This window comes from Cupressus sempervirens, chromosome 1 (genome assembly GCF_028749045.1).
Source record: "Cupressus sempervirens isolate cs-2001-9-10 chromosome 1, ASM2874904v1, whole genome shotgun sequence".
NCBI lineage: Eukaryota > Viridiplantae > Streptophyta > Pinopsida > Cupressales > Cupressaceae > Cupressus > Cupressus sempervirens.
In genome coordinates this window covers 267,979,813-268,001,574 of record NC_143118.1, presented here as the reverse complement: position 1 = coordinate 268,001,574, position 21,762 = coordinate 267,979,813, and positions in this window count along the sequence as shown.

The following is a 21,762-nucleotide window of genomic DNA, read 5'->3' as shown; positions in this document are numbered from 1 at the left end:
GCAAGGGGGACGTTTTTTCAAATTGAGATTCTAGAAGTTCTTGTTAGACAAATATAGTGATGTTATATATTGCTAGAATTGGGAGAGGATGAACTTCCTGATTATGGGGTTCATTTCTACACAAGAATTCATTGGTTTGAGTTATAAGTAAATTTTTAATTTTTGGGGCACTCTTAGCAGAATGGGTAAAATTCGTCATTGATTATAAAAATTGGCTAGGAGGTAGATATAAAAGCCTGAAACATATTGATAATGGAAAAAATTGATTTTAAAAGATTATATTACATTCTAGAGGCCATTTAACTATGTTTTCACTTTTACCTTGAGTTCAAATTTGACATCAAAATCAGTTATTTTCTTTCATCATCAAATTTTTGAGATATTTTATGCCTGTGAGAGCCAAGATGGTAAAGGATTTGATTCAACCATTATAGAGAGAGATTAGAGAGAGTCTTTTCATTGCTAGGAGAGGGAATTTCAATTGCACATATGTCAGATGTAGAGTAGATCTAGGAATTCTTTCCCTTATATCATTCTCATTCTTTCTCATTGTATGGATTTGAGTTTTCACTGTGAAACTGGTTGGTTCCAATCTTGAGTTTTCTCAGATCTATGATACCATTCTTTAATATTTCTTCTTATATGAACAATAGTTTAATTTTTAATGCAAATAGTTTAGATTTGGTAGGTGATTTGTGACTTATTTTATGTACATCTTTCGTGAATTTGTTTTTAAGGAGAATGAATAAAACATAGGAAAGGGTTTTAAATTTAGTCTGAATCTTGTCTACTGGCCATGGATTTGTAATCATTTCTAGTTTGTGAAAAAAGAGCATGAATTAGGTTGCATTCTATTTAAGGATGTATGTGATTGAAATGCCTTGCTTGTAGAACAAAGAGCCATGTAATTGCTTGGTGTTTATCACAGGGTTTGTAGATTTCATGATGGGATAGTTTGAGTATGAGATTCATTTTGATGAAATTGTCTATTCACAAGGTGATATAGATTAGGAATCTTCATGAAGGAGTTATGTCAGAGATTTCTAGGAGATGTGTGGTTGTAATTCATGTAATTGACCAATAGATAAGGCACTGATCAAAGATAGGTTCATTAGGCTTTGTTGCTCATACCTGGGTCTTGCTATTATCAACATATTAAATCAATTTTCCCTTTTATATTGAAAGTTATTTAAAGTTTAACCCTCCCTTAGCTTACCAATTTCATGAGCCATGTTCTTAGCTATTTCATGCTTGTGATTTCTTGGTTAAGTATAGAAGATTTAGGGGTTTCATCTGCTATTCTAGATCCTCATTATGCTCATTGCACTGGTCACATAATTAGATCTTAAGAGGTTCACCTGCCTAGGTTTTGCAGAGCCTAAAGTGAAGAAGGATCAAGCCTTATAGTTGACTCGGTGTCTAAAATGACATGTTGAAGATGGGAGTTAGCTACCCCTAGATGTGTCTTGTTCTCATTGGGGTAATTTGAAACGTATAACATTTCAAAATGCCAACAAAATGGTAACTCCGCTGGGGACTATATTGAATCTAAATGGTAGAAAAACCTTGAGAATTTGATAAAAGGAGATTCAATATAGTAGGAGAAGTGTGTGACAAAATTGTAGTAGTAAGTCATTTGATGTGTCTTCCAATTTTTTTACTCAATTATCATGCACTCCAGTGATTCTTTGTTCAAGACAGTAGTATATTTGAAGGATTGAGTACAGGTTGTGTTGCTACTAAGTTTTATTTCCAATAATTTCAGTCAATTTGGTTCTCAAAGTGTTGTTGTCAATTCAGAGTTAGAATTGTTTTAAAGTGGTTTCTCTCTTCTAAGTTTTAAAAGTTTTGCAAATTCTACAAGTTAAAAATCCAATTCAGATTTGTTAATGTATGAATCATGTTTTAAATCTTTGTCACAATTGCGAGTGGCAACTCTCTAAGAGATCTCTAAACCAGTATAGATCGGTTACATATAGTTCTTTTTAGAACACTTCAATTGAATTGTGTAGATCTAAAAGTTATGTTAAGTTTTAAGCAAGAAGAGATATATATGAGTTCCTGACTGATGAGTTTTAAAGTGTTGATTGATCTATTGTAATAAGAAATTTGAATGTTAAAATGAATCACAATAGTGATTTTATTTTGTTCTCCTCAAGGAGATGGTGGCTCTATAAGGATTTGATTAGTGGTACAAAGAATTGAAATCAACACCTATGCCAATCAGTAGATCAAAGGTTTCAACATCAACACATGAGGTATTTTCCACTTTCATGTGATTGTATTTCCATGAAAGTAAGATCTACAAAATTTTCTCTTTCAAATGGTAATTTCAGCACTAAGTAGGAGAATGGTTTAGTATATTTCAACATACTTTGTGAGAGGTAGATTGAGCAAGTGTTTTCATATTTTGAAATATGCTTGGAATTTGAATTGGTAGAAAGGTTTTCAGATCTGCTACAAGTAATGAATTCTTGAAGTATTTATGATGAATGAGTTTCAAGTTTGAAGAATATCAAGTTTATTTCATCAAGTATGCAGCCAGTTAGTGATAATTAGAGATTTGTTTCTATCAAGAGATAAATGCCATTAAATTTCAATGGAATTCATGGTTTCCCAAATTTTATGTTGTATAGTCTTAGAAAGTATTTGCCTAAGTTTAGTGGGAACCATGAAATTTCAGCCAATCATCATGTTCAAGTATTTAGTGATTTAATTGGTGATATTGAGATTGCTCATGAGGATGTGCACATGAAACTATTTGTTCAAACCTTAAAAGGTGATGCTAGAGACTAGTTTTCCTTTTTATCAGCATGTTTCATTTCATCTTTGAGTGAGTTGCATTCAGCCTTCATGGGGAAATTTGGAGAAAGAGTAAGCATATCTAATTATTTTGATAAGTTCTTGAAAATCCAAATTGGGAATAGTGAGTTAGTTCCTAAATTTAATATTAGATTTGCAAAGGTTTTTAATGAAATTCCTAAAAATTATAAGCTTGATGATCAAGTGCGTCTAGCTATTTATCTTGACACATTTGATAAATAGATGAGCTATTTGTTGAGAGATAAGGAACCTAAGACTTTGCATCAGGCATTCATGATAGCAATGGAGATTGAAAACAATCTGAAATATGGATTGACTAGAAGTCATTTTGTTAGAAAGGTGTGCCAATATAATGTGTCTAAATGAAAGCATGAATGTGGTATTGATGCTTCAATTTTAAATCACTTTATCAATACCCCTACTATAATTTTTAATCAAGTGGGAAATTCAAATCAGCAAGTAGGTACCCTTGCTATTGTCAATAATCTAATTGAAATTCCAAAATTAAAGACATGTGCAAATGGAAACCCTCTGTTGCAAAGAGGAGCTGATTCTTTTATTGTTAAAAATAGTGCATATGTTTGTAATACTACAACAATAGAAGATAAAGTTAGTCCACTTGATGAGTTATACATGCAAGATTTAAATTCAATCATTCATTCTCCTATTGATGATTTGCATTATATTGAAAACATAATGAATCATGAATTTGAAAGGTGTTCATCACGATACGAGGAAGAAGAAGCTAGAAGTGATCTTCCAAGTGGTGAAGGTAAAGTTGCTGATCTGACATATTGTGAGGATGCATCATGTGAAGATAATGACGAGATTTGTTACTCAAGTCAAGGAGATGATAGTGCTAGTATATGTTCTTCTTAATGCGAATCTCAAGAAAATTGGGAAGAAGAAAACAATCACTGAAGTTGTCACTCTTGTGCTAGTAGAAATATGAGTTCTTTTTTTAAATCTGAAAGTAAATTTCTAGTTCAAAGTTATACATGTCGACTTGAGGTTGAAGTTTGTGAAGAAGATTTGTCTACACAATATGAGGATAAAAATATTGTTTACAAAGATGGATTCCCTAATTGTGTAGATGAGTGTCTTGAAGACACATGCAATAGTAACTAGTAGTATACAAATGATTCTAAGGTTAATGCATCAGCACTTAACGATGATGGTTTGTAAGACAATTAAATCACCTTGATGAAGACAATGAGAAAAACATGGATCTAATTTCTACATGCTTCGTTGATGGAGTGGATGTTGAGTCTTCATATGATTTTGATTTTTCTTCACATGCTGAAAGTCTCCATGAAGATGAAATGGGTAATGGTTTTAAAATGTATAGTAACACTTTATATGATGAAGACTCTAACAATGATTAGCCCATTTTTTGTCAAAATGTTCAAAGAGGATGACTACATGGAGTTATCAACCCATTGTTTGAAGAAGACATGGAAGGTTTAGATTTAGCTAAGAATGAGTTGAATGATGATATATTGTCTTACTACTATAAGAGGTCAAATTGTTCTTCTTCCAAGTATGACAGTGAATATGATTATGATGTTGGATCTGATGAGATGGATAATAAGGTGTTTGATGAACTTCTTGAAAATCAACATGCACCTTGTAGCAAGTTTTATGATGAATAATTTAATATGAAAAATAATCCATTTGTTGATTGTGAAGAATCCTTGAAGGACTCTAGATTAGTTTCAAATTATGACATTGATGATATGTGTGAGCATAAATCAGAGTGTTCATTTGAGTACAATCTAGCTATGCATAAAGATACACATTTTCAATATATGTGTGATCCCTTTCCCCTAGATGAATATGAAGCTTTCATATTTGAGAATGATAGCATGCATGAGTCCTTAAATGAAGAGGATTTTTAGTTTCAATCTGATATGTTTGAGCATGCTGATCAAAACTTTCATAATGAGCAATTTGTAGAAATTAAGGCTAGTTGTTATATGCATTATGAAAGTGAAGTTGTAGATTTAGTTTGGTCAAGTGAGTTGTTTCAAGATGTTAATCAGATTAGAAAGACTAACATGAATAGTGTTTCCATCTTACCTCATGAGATTTTAGATGGAAATTAGATTTATGACAGAGGCAAAGGTTTTTGTTGAAGTTCGATGGCTCAGGGTCATCTCTTGTACATAGGTGTAGTTGTTTCTTTCTTTAAATAAAGTTGTTTGAGAGAAATTTTTTGAATGGTTTGATTCTTCCAGATATTTGAATCCTTTCCATGCTTGCAAGGGACATGCATCCCCAGACAAAGCCACTATTGGGACTCAAAATTGAAGCCCCGATTTTGAGTACCATTGAGAAATTTAAGCCCCATAAATGCTTTTAAATGCCTATGTATTCGGCTATCCATTTGAGGCTTGTGAGATGTTTACTATTTCTAACACCATCAATTCAGCGTATCCACATGTTTCATGAAGATAAATTGAATTTCTGAGCTATTCTCTGAAGTCCCATTTTGAGCAATTGCCAAATCTACATTTTCACCTAAGTGTCAAACAACAATAGAAGCCCATGTTTGCAATTGAATATCTTGCACCCAACAATGTGTCATGACTCACTAATTTGGGATAGTTTAGTGTCCATACCAGAGAGCTTATCTTTTAGATTTTGACTCATTTCAAATCTATTTGACTAGGTTTTGAATCCCTCAAAGTTGGTCACTTATTGTTGTCATGCTGATGTAAATTATTCTAAATTCTAGAAAGCCTTGTTTGATTTGTTATAACTTTGACCTAGTTGACTGATTTGAGAAAATTCCTTTTGTGTTGCATTTTAGAGGTCAAAGACTTGTTATTTTTCAAGTCTAAGCTTATGATGAATCCATTTGATCAGTTTTCAAATGTGATTCCAAATGCAATTTTTGACGTTTTACTGGTGTCAACAAGAGCAGATTTGTCAAAACCCATGTTCATGATGTCATATCTCTGAATCCATGATAGGTGAGATAAAATGGATTGTAGCACTATGTTTTACTCTAAAAATTCTTTAACCATGCTAGTTTTCAACTCTTGATGAATCTGTTTGCACATGTTCCCAAGTCAATTCCATTTGCAAAAAATATTTTTCTTTCAGTGCTTTCAATTTGCAAATTCTAAGTAGCCCACTTTGAGCACTTGCCATTTGCATCCTATTATTCATCATGAGCCCCAATCTAATGCAGGCAAAGGGGTGAATAACCAAGGCCAAAGGCTCACCCAGCTATCCAAACCACCCTACAAGAGTTAACACAATGGAAGCAAACACAAGTGGATAGCAACCAAAGGAGGAGAAGAGGAAAATACTTCTATTGATTCGTCAAAATATCTCCATACATGCCCAGCTATGAGGCCTTCTGGGTTACAGCCAATTACAATACATTCACATTCAAAGATCCAACAAAAAATTTGCACTTTTAGTTCTGCTCCCTCAAACTTTCCTTCTTCTAAAAACTTGGTTAGCTCTAAGCCTAAACTCTCCATTTATACTTGACAAAATGGCTTATAGATCATTCTAGAATCATTACATAAGAGGAAGGCCAACACAAGATCTTACCATTAAATTCATGATTGAAATTAATATGTAGGTTGGCTCCTACTAAGAACCAAAAAAAAACAACTCGACACCCACTAGATAACTCGACACCCACTAGGAAACTGACACTCGACATCACTCGACATCTACTAGAAATTGGAAACTTGGCACATGAAGGATGCTCGGCACATGAAGAAACACTCGGCACATGAAGGACACTCGACACATGAAGGATGCTCAACACATGAAGAATCACTTGGCACATGAAGAAATTAACTCGGCACCAACTAAGTAACTCATCACCAACTATAGGATGAATAAAATGAGCAGGATAATATGACAACTCAGGATGCTCCTATATCAAAAAACTAGGGTTGAAAGAAATGATTCTCTTGAATCATTGAGATGTTCCAACATGAGCTAAATCCAACTCAAACTAAGAGATCCATGAAGCATCTTCAATAGGTCTGTTCTTCCACTTCATCAAATATTCATAGCAATCTTTTCCTCTTGTACTCTTTCCAACTCTTTGATCAAATATCTATTCAACTTCCTCAATCTATTTCTTAGGATAATCATCTAGTATAACAACTTCATCCTCTGACTCATGATACTTATACAAATCAGCAATGTTAAATATAGGAGATATATCCATGTCATCAGGTAACTCAACTTCATAAGAATTACCACTGTCAAACTTCTTGACGATCTTACAAGGTCCACATTTTTCATCTTCAGCTTGCTATATGTTCTAACTAGGAATCTTCCTTTCTTTAGATGAACCATCACCTCATCACCAACCCAAAAGTCATGGTGTCTTTTAAACTGATCAACATTCTCCTTATACTTCTGATTACTTTGTTCCAACCTCAACTTCACCTCTTTATGCAAGGACTCCATAAATTAGAAAATTCTTCTCCTGCAACGCTTTTCTTTTCTTCACCAAAAACATCTCTCAAATCTAATATACCTCTAGGATGCATTCCAGTAACCATCTCAAAAGGTTTCTTCCCTATACTCCTATTCACAAAATTATTATATGAAAATTCAGCTTATGCCAATACCATCTCCCAATTACTTGGCTTATTCCCAACTAAACATCTCAGCAAATTACCCAAGCTTCTATTCACAACCTCTGTCTGTCCATCTGTCTATGGATGGAATGTAGAACTAAACTTTAATTTATTACCCATCTTCTTCCACAAAGTCTTCCAAAAATGACCAACAAACTTACTATCTCTATCTGAAATAATGCTTCTTGGTAATCCATGCAATCGCACAATCTCTTTAAAGAAAAGTTCAACAACATGCTCAGCATCTGATGTCTTCTTACATGGTATAAAATGAGCCATCTTAGAAAATCTATCCACTACAACAAATATGGAATCACACCCTTTCACTATTTTAGGCAATCCAAGAACAAAATCCATACTTATATCAGTCCAAGGTTTCTAAGGAACAATAATAGGTGTATACAAACCCATATTTTGACTCACTCCCTTTGCAACTTGACAAACTCCATAGCTCTTTACAAAATTTTGAACATCCTTATACATTTGTGGCCAATAATATTTCTCTTCAACAGACTCAATGTCTTATCAATTCCAAAATGTCTAGCTAATCCACCACTATGCTTTTCTTTAATCAAATTCAACCTCATAGGACTTCTAGGAATACACAAATGAATGCCTTTGAACAACATACCTTCTTGAATGAAATACTCATCATACTTACTTATGTGATCTGTCAGATTTGGTGCTCTGCACTCTCTCCACACCTCAGAAATCAGGATCAACATCATATAACTCTTTCATCTCATCAAAACCAAGAACTTCAACCTTCATTTCAGTCAACAAAGAATGTCTTCTACTCAATGCATCAACAACTTTGTTAGTAACTCCACTCTTATGCTTGATCACAAATGTAAAACTCTCAAATACTCAACCCACTTCATATGTCTTTCATTCAATTTATGTTTACTTCCCAAGTATTGTAAATCTTTATGATCAGTATACAACACAAACTCTTTAGGCATCAAATAATGTCTCCATTTCTTCAATGCTTGAACAATGGCATAGAATTCTTGATCATACAAAAAATATTTTCTTTTAGCATCATTCAACTTTTCACTAAAGAAAGCAATAGGCTTACCTTCTTGACTTTATATAGCTCCTATTGTATTACCACTTGCATCACATTCAACTTGAAATACTTTTTTGAATTTAGGGAAAGCCAATACAAGTAACTTAGCAACCATTTGTTTCAAAGTCTCAAAACTCTTATCATCTCCATGCGTCCACTTGAATTCTTTTTTATCTCCCCTCATAGTTTGAATCATAGCATTACAAATAGCACTGAAATTCTTTATAAACTTTCTGTTAAAACTAGCCAAACCATGAAATGATCTTACCTCACTCACATTCTCAGGTGTGGGCCATTCCAAAATTGCTCTAACCTTTTTAGGATCCATCTTCAAACCATCAGCTGAAATCAAAAATCCCAAATACATAATCTCCTCTTGCATAAAAGAACACTTTTTCATATTAATCATCAACTTTTCCTCTTTCAACCTTTGCAATACTTGCCTAATATGCTCAAGATGTTCTTCCCTAGTCTTGCTAAATATCAGAATATCATCCAAATAAATAATCACAAACTTACCCAAGAATCTTTTTAGAACTTCATTCATCAACCTCATGAAAGTACTAGGTGCATTAGTCAGACCAAAAGGCATAACCAACCATTCATACTAACCATCTTTTGTCTTGAAAGTAGTATTCCATTCATCACCTTCTCTAATTCTAATTTGATGATAGCCACTAATCAAATCAATCATGGTAAAATACTTTGCTCCACTCAAACAATCTATTATGTCATCCATTCTTGGCATAGGAAACCTATATTTCACTGCTATCTTGTTAATGGCTCTGGAATCAGTACACATTCTCCATTCTCCATTCTTTTTAGGTTCTAATACAATAGGTACAGCACATGGACTCAATCTTTCTCTGATCAAACCTTTCTGCAATAGTTCATGCACTTGTCTGTTAAGTTCTTCATTCTCTGTAGGTGTCAACCTATATGGTGCTTTGTTTGGAAAACTAGCTCTAGGGATCAAGTTCATAGAATGACTTATACTTCTTATTGGAGGTAAAACATTAGGAATATCTTTAGCAATAATGTCTTTATACTCATTTAGCAACTCTACAATTTCTCTTGGCACTTGGTCAATACTACCATCTGTCACTCGGTCATCACTAACTGGCACTCAGTTAACATTGTTTTCTGGTACTCAAACTCCATTGACAAAACTCAATTTTCTTGGAATTATGGCTAAACAAACTTGATTCTTTTTCACTTCTTTTTCAAATTGTTTACCATTAACCATGCAAATTTTTATAGTAGTACAATTAACCTAATCTGGAACTTCAATCAAAGGCAACAATGTTTGTTTCTTCCCATTTACCCAAAAAGTATATTGATTCAATCTTCCATTATGTACAGCATATCTATCATATTGCTAAGGTCTACCCAAAAAAATATGACAACAATCCATGGGCATAATATCACACAAAACTTCATCAAAGTAATGTCCAATTTTGAATTTCACAAGGCATTGCTCACTTACCAATATCTTATGCACATCTTTGATCCATGAAACATTATAAGGTTTGGGATGTTTCAGCCTCTACAACTGCAACTTTATAACCAGCTCTTCTGATGCCAGATTTGTAGAACTTCCAATATCAATGATCACTTTACAACATTTTCTACCCATCTTACATCTTGTCTTGAAAAGACTTCTCCTAAAAATAGGTTCCTCATCACTTCCCTTATTGCATAAGGTTCTTCTCACCATCAAATTTTCTCCAGCCTTAGGTCCACTTGGTGAAACCTCATTATCTTCTTGAATCACATCATTTCTATTATTCTGCCCACCTTCAAAAGATCTACATTCAAAGGATCTATGTCCTTCTTTGCCACATCTAAAATAATTACCATGAAATCCACCTCTAGAATAAGAATTGCATCTTCCTTGATAAGAATTAGTGCCTCCTCGGTAAGAATTACCACCTTTCCATGCAGTCTTGCCTTTGTCGTCATTCTTCCATTTAGGTCTACCTTTATCCTACATAGAACTGTCAGATCTGCCACTTTCTCCATAAGATCTACCTCTGCCTCTCTGGAATCTACCACCTCTACCTCTCTGTCTTTGTTCATGCTTCTTTGTCAAGATCTCATTAGCTTTCAAGGCATATTGATATGCTTCTTCTACATTTTCTATCTTCAGAAAACTTATTTCATCTTTTATTCTAGATCTCAATCCATTAATGTACCTTGCAATTTTCTCAACATCATCATCCACATGTCCAAATTTGATGTCCAATCTATAGAATTTCTTAGTATACTCTTTCACAGTCATGTCTTTTTGTTTCAGATTTTGCATCTTTCTCAACAAGCTAATTTGATAATCAATAGGAAGGAATTTGTTCTTTACCTTGTTCACCATCTTTGGCCAAGTTTTGATCTTCTCCTTTCCTCTCCTTTGTCTATCAATTTGCAAGTGTTCCCACCATAATGATGCATGAACTTTCAACCTAGTGACTGCAATCTTCACCTTTCTATTATCAGGAGTGTTTTCATACTCAAAGAACTTCTCCATATCAGAGATCCAATCCAGCACAACATTGGTGTCCAATTTTCCATCATAAGGAACAACTTCTACAGCAGGCTTTGAATTCACTCTAGACAATACTCTAAAACAATCTTGCTTCATCTTGGTCTTCTTCAAGTTCTGGATTATGGTTTGGTGCTACTGCTTCATCATCACTTACATCATCAAGATGTGCTCCTCTCCTCTAGGTTGTCTCCGCAGCATCTAATTTGGCTGCAATTTGTCTCAACTAATCTAATATAGCATTATCAATATTATTTCCTCTACCATGAACCATATTTACAAACCAGGTTTCTCAAGATTGTAACCCTCTGCAAGTTATAGGTCAAATCCACATATCTACCAACCTACAACCAAATCCAAATCAAGGTTCTACATGATCCAATCTCTACAAGGGAAAACCTCAGGCTCTGATACTAACTGATGTAGGCAAAGGGGTGAATAACTAGGGCTAAAGGCTCACCTAGCTATCCAAACCACCTTGCAAGAGTTAACACAACGGAAGCAAACACAAGTGGATAGAAACCAAAGGAGGAGAAGAGGAAAATACTTCTATTGATTCATCAAAATATCTCCATAGATGCCCAATTGTGAGGCCTTTTGGGTTATAGCAAATTACAATACATTCACATTCAAAGATCTGACAGAAAATTTGCACTTTCAGTTCTACTCCCTCAAACTTTCCTTCTTCTAAAAACTTGGTTAGCTCTAAGCTTAAACTCTCTATTTATACTTACCAAAATGGCTTACAGATCATTCTAGAATCATTACATAAGAGGAAGGACGACACAAGATCTTATCATTAAATTCATGATTGAAATTAATACGTAGGTTGGCTCCTACTAAGAACCAAAAAAAAACAACTTGACACCCACTGGATAACTCGGCACCCACTAGGAAACTGACACTCGACATCCACTAGAAACTTGCACTCGGCATCACTAGACATCCACTAGAAATTGGAAACTCGGTACATGAAGGATGCTCGACACATGAAGAAATGCTTGACACATGAAAGACGCTCGGCACATGAAGGATGCTCAGCACATGAAGAAAGTAACTCGGCACCAATTGTAGGATGAGTAAAATGAGCAGGATAATATGGCAACTCAGGATGCTCCTACATCAAAATCATAGATTCATACTATCCTCATGATAGTGAACCAACACCCCAATTTTTGTCTTCCCAAGTGTCAATTTACCCAGTTTTTAGTGTTGATTCCAAATGCAATTTATTTTTTTCTAACATGTTTGTTTGTAGGGAATTTTAAAAGAGAAAATTTGACAGTCAATATCTTTTGATTGAGAATTTTTCATGAGAGGAGATTTGATGGGGTAGAAGCATGTAGGACACAGAATCAGTGTGTCAGATTTCAGAGCCCAGTTATCTATTTGGATCATTTTAAAAGTTAACTGATAGGCCCTATTAGTAGAAAGTTGTAGTTTGCAAATAAGCAATAAAATGATTTTTAATTGACAGTTCAATGATTGAGTTTGATTTTGATCTATATCACATGGTCAATTGATCAGTTTGGCATTTTAGGTGTTTGAGTTCAAAAAAAAATTTACCTGAACCCGCTTTGGGGCTTGATTAATCTACCTTGGAATGATTAGAATTGCAAGTTTCAAAGGTTCTCAAAGTATTAAAATTGGTTATAATCATTTAATTATTTTGAGGTTCATATGAAATTTTAAAGTTCAACCTTTTACCAATAGAAGGGTTCTTCTTCACTCTTTGATGATTTCATTCCAAGGCTCTTGGTTGAAAATCATGGTCAAGAGGAGAGAGCAGGCCAAAACATTAGTTATCCATTACTTCTTCTCAGTTGCCTCTAAAGGATTCTTTTTTTGTGCTAGATCCATATTTGTCATCAAATCCAGCATTTATTTTAGAACAACTAAATGTATCATCTATTCCTATGAACACTAATGAAAGTAAGGTTCTGGAGAAATAATACAAGAGGGATTAACTAATGATAAATTAGTTCAAGAGAAACAAAGTGTTCATTTGGGAAGTAGTAAAGCATACATAGTTGATGTAGAAAGAAATATCTTAAATGTAAGAGTACAAGAAAGACATTCAGCTAGATCAGATTATGTTGAGGTGGGTGAATCGATTGGGTTGACAAGTGCAAATGAAGCATTAGCCAATGTTGGGAACCACTCATCTTCCAACAGTGGTACTCTTGAGGAAAGCTCTTGCATTGGAGGAATTAATGATGGCCAAAGTGGCACAAGATTCTAAGGATCCTGAGCTAGAAGTAGAAACAAACAAAAAGCTTAGGGAGTTTCTTGTAAATTAGGGGAATTGTGTAGATGCACTAAAAGGAGAACTATCTATTCTATATCAAGATGTTAAAGTGTTGAAAGTACAGAATGGTGATGATATTGTAAGTGGATATTTGAATATAGGACTGGTTGCATCTCCTTGGCTTGAGGATGTAAATTGACAATGTAAAAGCCTTGTGTTGGTTGATTCCACAAACTTTGATGTTTCAATTACAAGTGAACATTAGTTAGATTACAAGTCATTTGGTGGAAATGATGATATTAATGTCTCAAGGTTCAGTATGCTATACAACAACTCTAAATTTTGAGATACTCAGATAGGAAGTAATGGGGTGTGTGATACCACTAAAGATATGAAAACTTTACTCCTATTGCAAGGTGTGGACAGCTATCAAACTTTGCACCTAATTCAGTTTTTCTCTCAACTAATAAACTTATGCATCACTTTGCAATTGGAGGAGAAAAATTGAAAAATGAGCAAGATATGGCTTGCTACAATAGGAGCCTTGAAAATGGAGACACTAGTAAAGACCACCTATTGGAGCAATTGTCTGATGAAGATGGAAGCATAGTTGAAATGGATGATGCATGCAGGGAATTACTCTTGATAAAGTTTCACTAATGTGTCCAAGGAAGGTAGAGCAATATGGACATGACTATGATTGTATGACTTCAATCGTGAAAGTTAGGGGAAATGTTGTTAAAAAATTAATGACAGAATGCAAGTCTAGGAGCAAAACTTGGCGTGAGTAAAGAGAAGCCCACACAATTAGTGGAACCTGATTGAGAGAGGCCAATTAAGAAAAGTAAACAAGAAAAAAGGGTAGTGTATAAAAAACAAAGGAGCTAGCCAAGACAAAGACCATGCATAATTGAAGGAGAAGCCACTACTTCCAAAAAACACACCCTAAGAAAGGGAAGTGTAGCTACCTAAGGAGGAATGCATGAACCAATAGAAAGGGAGAAGCTACAAATTGGGTTGAGGAGAAGTAATAAGTGAGGAAAGCTCTAGTTGAAGCATCTACAAACACCTTCTCAAGAGAAATTAAACCATGCAATGAAAGAAGAGCCAATCACCAAACCACATTAAATAATTCAACCTTTCCAACAATGTTTTTCATAAGTTGTAGCCATTGCTATTATTATTGTCTGAGGTTGCAGTGCAAAAGAATGATTTCTTTTCTTGTGTTTGAATGGTTAGATTGGAAACTTGAAGGACTACAGGAGTCATTGTAAGTCAAAATGGGTGCTAACTGAAAACTCTAGGGCGAGATCAATAGAGTATTGAAAAAAGTGCAAGACGACATTAGAAAAAGAGAGACCATGTGGAAATTTTCAATTCTCCCTTGAAACTTTTATTCTTGAATACCCAATTCAAAAATTTTTCTTTCAAAAGAGACACTAATGAATTCAAATATTACTACAATAGAGACACAAAGGAGCCTCCTAAGTTGTTTATAGTGTAGCCTTGTTTGTGCTTTGAATGTGTTTTGTAGGCCAAGCTTCTCGAAGCTACCAATCTTGTAGATTCATTGGAGGAATAGGAGAAGCATCACAATAAGGGGATTTATCCCATATTCATTATGCTAGGAAGTTTTTAGTGTTTAAATGCAAACTCACTCCCATATCACAATGTCTTAAAGACAATGGCTTTTGTGAAAGCCAAGCCCACTCATGGGGCCCAATAAAAAAAGCATAGGTCGATGCTAGCTAGAGGTTGTTAGAGAATAAATTTTAAATGAATGCATAAGTGAGATGACATGGTGCCAAAAACCCATATGCACCCTAATGTCGACTCATGTCCAAATCTTGCTATTTGCACATCCCCAGAAAAGAAAGATGCTCACTATAATGAACCCTTTTTGGGTTCATTTGTTTATGTGCAACCTTTTCTTTAATTTGTATCCTTTTTCCATATTTCTCCAATAATATTCAGAAAATCAGGACAATTAAGTCACAAAATCCAATTGCAAAGGCTTGTTTCCAAAAATTCTTTGGAAATATGCAATGGAGGTGCTCTTCCTAATTTCTTTCCTTAATTATATGCGACTAATTTGCAAAGAGGCCAACGCTTAATAGAGTGATCCAATAAGGATGTATATAAAAAAAAATAGTAATTGATTATGATGTGAGAATGGGATCGATCTCTATTTTATATCTTGCAAGATTGAAGAGTTGCATGATTTCAAATGTTTAAGAGACATATCTCTTCCTAATTGTATCTCTTCCTGACATAAGAAGATCTGTTTGTTATATAAATTGCATATCTTTATGATACCAATAAGATTATAATGCAAATATCTTTTCAAAATTAATGATTAAGCACTACTCTTTCCAATTGTTGTTAACATAATCATCCTTAACGAACCCTTAATTGATCCTTCTTATACAATGCTAATATGTTTTCCCTAATTTTTTGTTTATAATATAATAGTTAGCATGTATATTAATATGAGCTCAATTATTTATAATTGATTTATTTATTAAACTAAAATATAGATTAAATTATAATCATGTAGGTTTCATTATTTATTTTGAATAATTATTATTTATTTATCATCTTATTTATCATGTTAATTATGTTATACTCATATCATATTGTCATAATTTTGATTACAAGATAATATGCTATTTATAATTGTTAATAATATTTTATTATAATCATCTTTATTATGATATTCTTTCTTGATATTATAATAGTATCATAATATATTTAATAATATTATTATAATACTATAATAATATTATGATATTATTATTATGTTTACTTGTTAATTATTCCTTCTTGGCTACTATCATATTATATGATTATTATCAACATAATTATTATAATATTATGTTCTCTTTTTTTAAATTTTATTATTTCTTTGACTCATTATATTATTAAATTTTATTAAAAAATAGAGGACATGACAGTCCACCCTTCCCAAAATTGCTTGTCCTCAAGAAATGCTAATCTTCTTTTTAGTATTATCAATTATTGATCCTGAAATGACAGTTGCGACTTCAAGTTAGAACTACAAAACATAAGTTTATCCAAACTAGAGATCATAATGTTCACTAAGAATAATTTTTAAAGATGGGTACTTATCTTGATGTCATTTAGTATCTGTTCACTAATAATTTTTTCTCGGCTCCATTTGTAAGAATGTCCTTGCCACTTCAAGCTTACTAAGTACACCTTGAATCCCCATCACTCACTAAGAATGTAGAGTCTTGTCGTAGTTTATTTATAAGCATTAAAACATTCATTAAAGATCCTCTTGATCTAATCTTGATAGAATGTTCTCAATCTCCACACTTGCTATTCATCATCCATGGTGCATTGACCCTCACTAAGAATCCTTCATGCTTTGGATGCTCAAAGATGTTGTCTTTGATCCTGGCACTCACTAAGAAATTGTATACTAGAATATATGAAAACATAAGCATGAACTAAAAATGTATATAATTAGTGTATGAGACACGATGCAAACACAAAGTATACACATTGATGCATGAAGACACGATGCAAACACAAAGTAGACACATGAATGGATGAAAACATGAAGCATACACAATGAAGACAGATGATGTATAAAGGCACAAAGCATACACGATGTAGACACATCATACATTCTTTGTTGATTTTCATAATGAAGTAGAGTAAAAGGAATGAAAAATATACTTCCCCAATACACCTTTTGATCATGGATCCTGCAACACAAATAATTATTAGTATATAATAGCTCCAAAGAAATATGAGTCTTGTGATGATCTCTTTCTCATTTAAATAATTATTTGGAAGGAATATTTCTCTCTCCTCATTAGGATCATCGTAAGATTGTAGATTTACAGTGCAGAGGGTGTGTGAAATAGGCTACAAGTGATTCCCTAGAGGATATCCTGTCATGTGCCCGAAATTACTCCACCTCTCCCTCCACCAACTCCCTACCTTAGGATATCATAATGTGGATGAGAAGATTAATCCAATGAATGTAATTATTTGGAAGATTTATTTATATAGTACACAAAAAACTTTCTCTCTCCTTATTATGATCATCTTGGGATGGTAGAATGATGGTGTTGAGGGCACGTGAAACAAGCTCCAAGAGAATCTGACAAGTGCTCAAAATCACTCTACCTCTCCCTCCACCAACTCCCTATCTCAGGATTTCATAATGTGGATGAGAAATAGACCCCTATGTACTATAATATGTTCCTAATGTCATCATGATTCCTTAGGAATGTATCTTAACATAGATATATACATGTATCCACTTATTTTGATATTTATCTAATTTTCATTTTTCATATATTCACATCTATACTTGTGTATATATACATATATTTATATACATATACACACATTGTGATGACCCTTTTTGTGATGACCCCTTTTTAATCCTTTGACCTAATATTCAAATTTGGGCATAAGTTATAGAGCCATCTAAATTAAACAAGTCTATGACCCTCATTGTAATTTAAAATATGTGAGGAGTTAAGCATTTAAAATTAATTTATTGTTTTGTTTGGGAAATTTCTTCTCATAGTACCAGATCATCCTCTCTCATCCTAGTTACAACCATCTTGAGATGGTAGAATGATAGTGTAGAGGGTGCGTGAAACAAGCTCCAAGCGAATCCAACAAGTGCTCAAAATTACTTCACCTCTCCTTCCACCAACTCCCTATCTTAGGATTTCATAACTCGGATGAGAGATAGATTCTCCATACTATAATTGAAATGCAATCCAGATGTTCTTACAATCTTTAAGAATACATATATCTTCTTATAATGTTCCAGTATTCCTTAAATGCAATATTTATTTATATATCATACATTTATTCTAAAATATTTATCATCACATATTATATATATATACATATATAGAAATGACTTGTACCATGTATTTACCATTAATGAAATTTCAATGTAGTTCATTGTAGTGGCATACCTTATGAAATATTTATTTTGAAAATTTTAAATACAATATTCACCTTTATAACTCAAAATATGTTCCTTGATCTTGCAATTTAAAACCTTCATTTCAACCTTTGTATTGGATTTACTTGGGGTCTTCGTTTAATTTGACCCTAAAACAATAATTTCATCTTAAGATAAAAATTGAAATAAATTTTAACAATAAAAGAATTTCATAAAATTCATCTTAAAATTAAAGTAAATAAATCAAAAGATAAACTTATCTTGATTTAGATCCACAAATCCATGCTTGCCATTTTAAGTATAATTCTTCATTTTCCACTTTCTCACCATCTTTTCTATTGAGTGTTCCCTTCCAATCCTAACTACAGATGTCAGCAATGTTTATGCCCTTCATGAGAATTGAATGTGGAGTGGTACTACACAAAAAGCTGCTTGAGCCATGTTTTTTGAGATGAGGACAGAACCCCCATACTCATTTAGTGCCAACAACTAACCTTGACTATGAGTTAAGCTAGCTCTGAGTTTTAACCTTTGTCCCAATAACAGACCTATCTATCTAGCTATAGATCATATACGTATCATATCTAAGCTAATGTGTCTAAATGGTGCTAAAAAGATGGGCAAACTAAAATAAGTTGTTAAGTTTGTCAAGCATTGGATGCAAGTTAGAACCCTTAAAATTGCCATATGGCATAACCTTATATGTAAAGTGTTGACGTACTACCATACCTTTTATTTCCTTCACATGGGAGCTGATGGAGATTCTTTAGGTATAGTTTGATGTTGATTGGTACACTCTGATCTTCCATGCTTTTTGTTTTCAATCTAACTAGACTAATTATTAAAACCATAGATGGCTATTAATCTATAAATGGCTTCGGCTCAAAATCACATGCATAATGAGAGAACATAAAGTCTTGGGCTGAAATATAAATCTTAACCAGACTGCAAAAGTAAATAACGCTTGTGCTCAAAAATGTATGCATTACTGATATGTGATAAGCCCTCTATGTTATCACCAACTGTGAAGCAACTCCATGATCATTTTTTTATATTAAAGAAGACCATATTTTTTCCTTTCATTCTTATGAAGCAGATACACTTCGCTACTACAAAGGACTTGAATTGTTACTTCATTGTTACATAAGATCGATCTAACCCTGCGGTGGCAAAGTCAAAACCCTCTCAAGGCATTGATCCAATCGCCTTCCAAGATAGATCTAAACTTGTGTGTAGATTATTGTGTTAAATAATGCTTTAGATACATTTAGATCACACCCATCAAACATGTACAACAACATGGAGATGTAAATAGACTTCAATAACAATCTTATACTATACTATATTGAGTCCTCCAAATGGAGCTGTTCTCCTGCTCTTAATAATGCTACATTTTATTTGCTATATTTCTTCTTGAATTTCTATCTGATAGAGATCTATAGATAGTAAGGGACATCGATGATGATAGAGAATTTTCGCCTAGTAAGGAACATTGATTGATAGATTCATGTGAGTAATCATGAATTCTGCTAAGCATGTCTTCACGTAACCTATACTTCATCCAATGCTATAATTGTCTTAATATGTAATAGCCACTCAATAAGAGTTATCAGTAATAGATAGAGAATACAACACCAGTGAAAGTACTTCATGTCTACATTACCAATTCAAAGCCTAACACCTTTCTAATAATATTACATTTATCCTCAATTTAAAGTGTTGGCCAACCAATCAATGATCTGTTAATAGCTAGTGCCATTGTAATGCCCCGCCAAGGGATCCAAAGAATTAACCTAGAATTTCACTAAATTTGGTAACATTTTTTTTTAAAAAAATTACATGAAAGTAAATACCACATATAACTTATTCACAATAACGGAAGCAATAGCAATGTCCATCTAAAAATAAACATAACATACTTAACAGATTACCTCCTTTAAGATCCCTTAACGTGAATTACATACATGTTTCCATCTAGTACAACATCCACATGAAATAATAATGATAAGTCCATTGTACAAATGTCCTTTCTAAATTACATTCCAGAATGCACAATCATCCACTGTACATGTCGCAGGGTATGAAGGCTTAAAAGAATATACATATGTGAAATATAGTACATCACTCTATTCTAATCCATGATATATCAAAGTAAAGATAACCACATGATCCATCCATCATAAGATCAAACATAATAAACTAAGTGCACGGTTCCTCCCAACCATTAATAGCATCATTAGACAATTGTGGGCCCTAGCCATCCCTCTGTGTGTAACATCCCAAATCACCGAAGAGATCATCGGCATTAACATAGTAGGAATGTCACTCTTAATAAATACAACATCATATGTAGAAAGTAATCTAAGACACAAATATAATCATAAGATAACATCATCTAACATATGCTAATCATCAATGAAAGGATACATATCCACCATCACGAAGGACGCTTCAGCCACGATGTCTCAATGAATCTCAAATGATAAGAGTGGAAAATACACTACCACCCGATGGCGTGGTACCTAAGTGGTCCACTCCCACCGTGCTGAGGAGATAATCTCAAGTCCCAAATAGACTATCAAAATCACATAGCACAAGTCTCTAAAGTCCAAGAATCCTAAAAGTATACTAACTCAAAGGTTCCAATCACAAAATAGACATCTACTTCCTAGAGGCACACAATGACATGTAGGAACCTACTATGCAAGCGGGAAAGTGGCATCGCATTTATCTTGTACAAGTTACCCTGGCAGTTAGCTAAACTCCACAGGTCCATACAAATCTCATGTGGCCACTAGTATCCTCTTATACTAACAAGGCATACTATGGAATGCAAGGTCGCAACCATGCCTTCTCACTACTCCCATCCTAGCCTATACAAGCACTCAAGGCATGGGCAAGAACCAAAACTCTTATCTTTTTAGGTTCATTTAGTTAGTATTAAGTGTGAATGTTATCACTTATTAATCCAACTTACAATGACTTACCCTGGCAACCTCTTAGGGTCCCAGCCCCCATTGCAAGCCACTTCCCAACACTACATGCAGATATCCTACCCTAATGCTCATGGTATCATAAATCATCAAAATCACCAAATAAAATCCATAATAAAATCATCAAATATCCACAATAAGAATCATCAAATATGCATAAAAGCATCAAATCTCCATGAGCAACATCCATAGAAAATCATGACCACAACAGCTCTCTATTGGCAACTGAAGTATCACTGATAATCAAAGTATCCATTGGTTCTCAATAACTAAAATATGTCTCAATCATACTGATCGATGACCAAAAATAATGGTTAAGTCAAGGGTCTCAAACATAAGAATCTCAACTTTAACAATCAGTAATCACAACCAATACATAGAGAATTCCATCACATAATCATGGTTGAGTTTATAAAGATCAAAAATAAAACATCATCATGACATCACAATCACATAACCCCCAAGCCTCTAGTAGACATCCTATACTGGTCAACACTAGTCAACCCAAAAC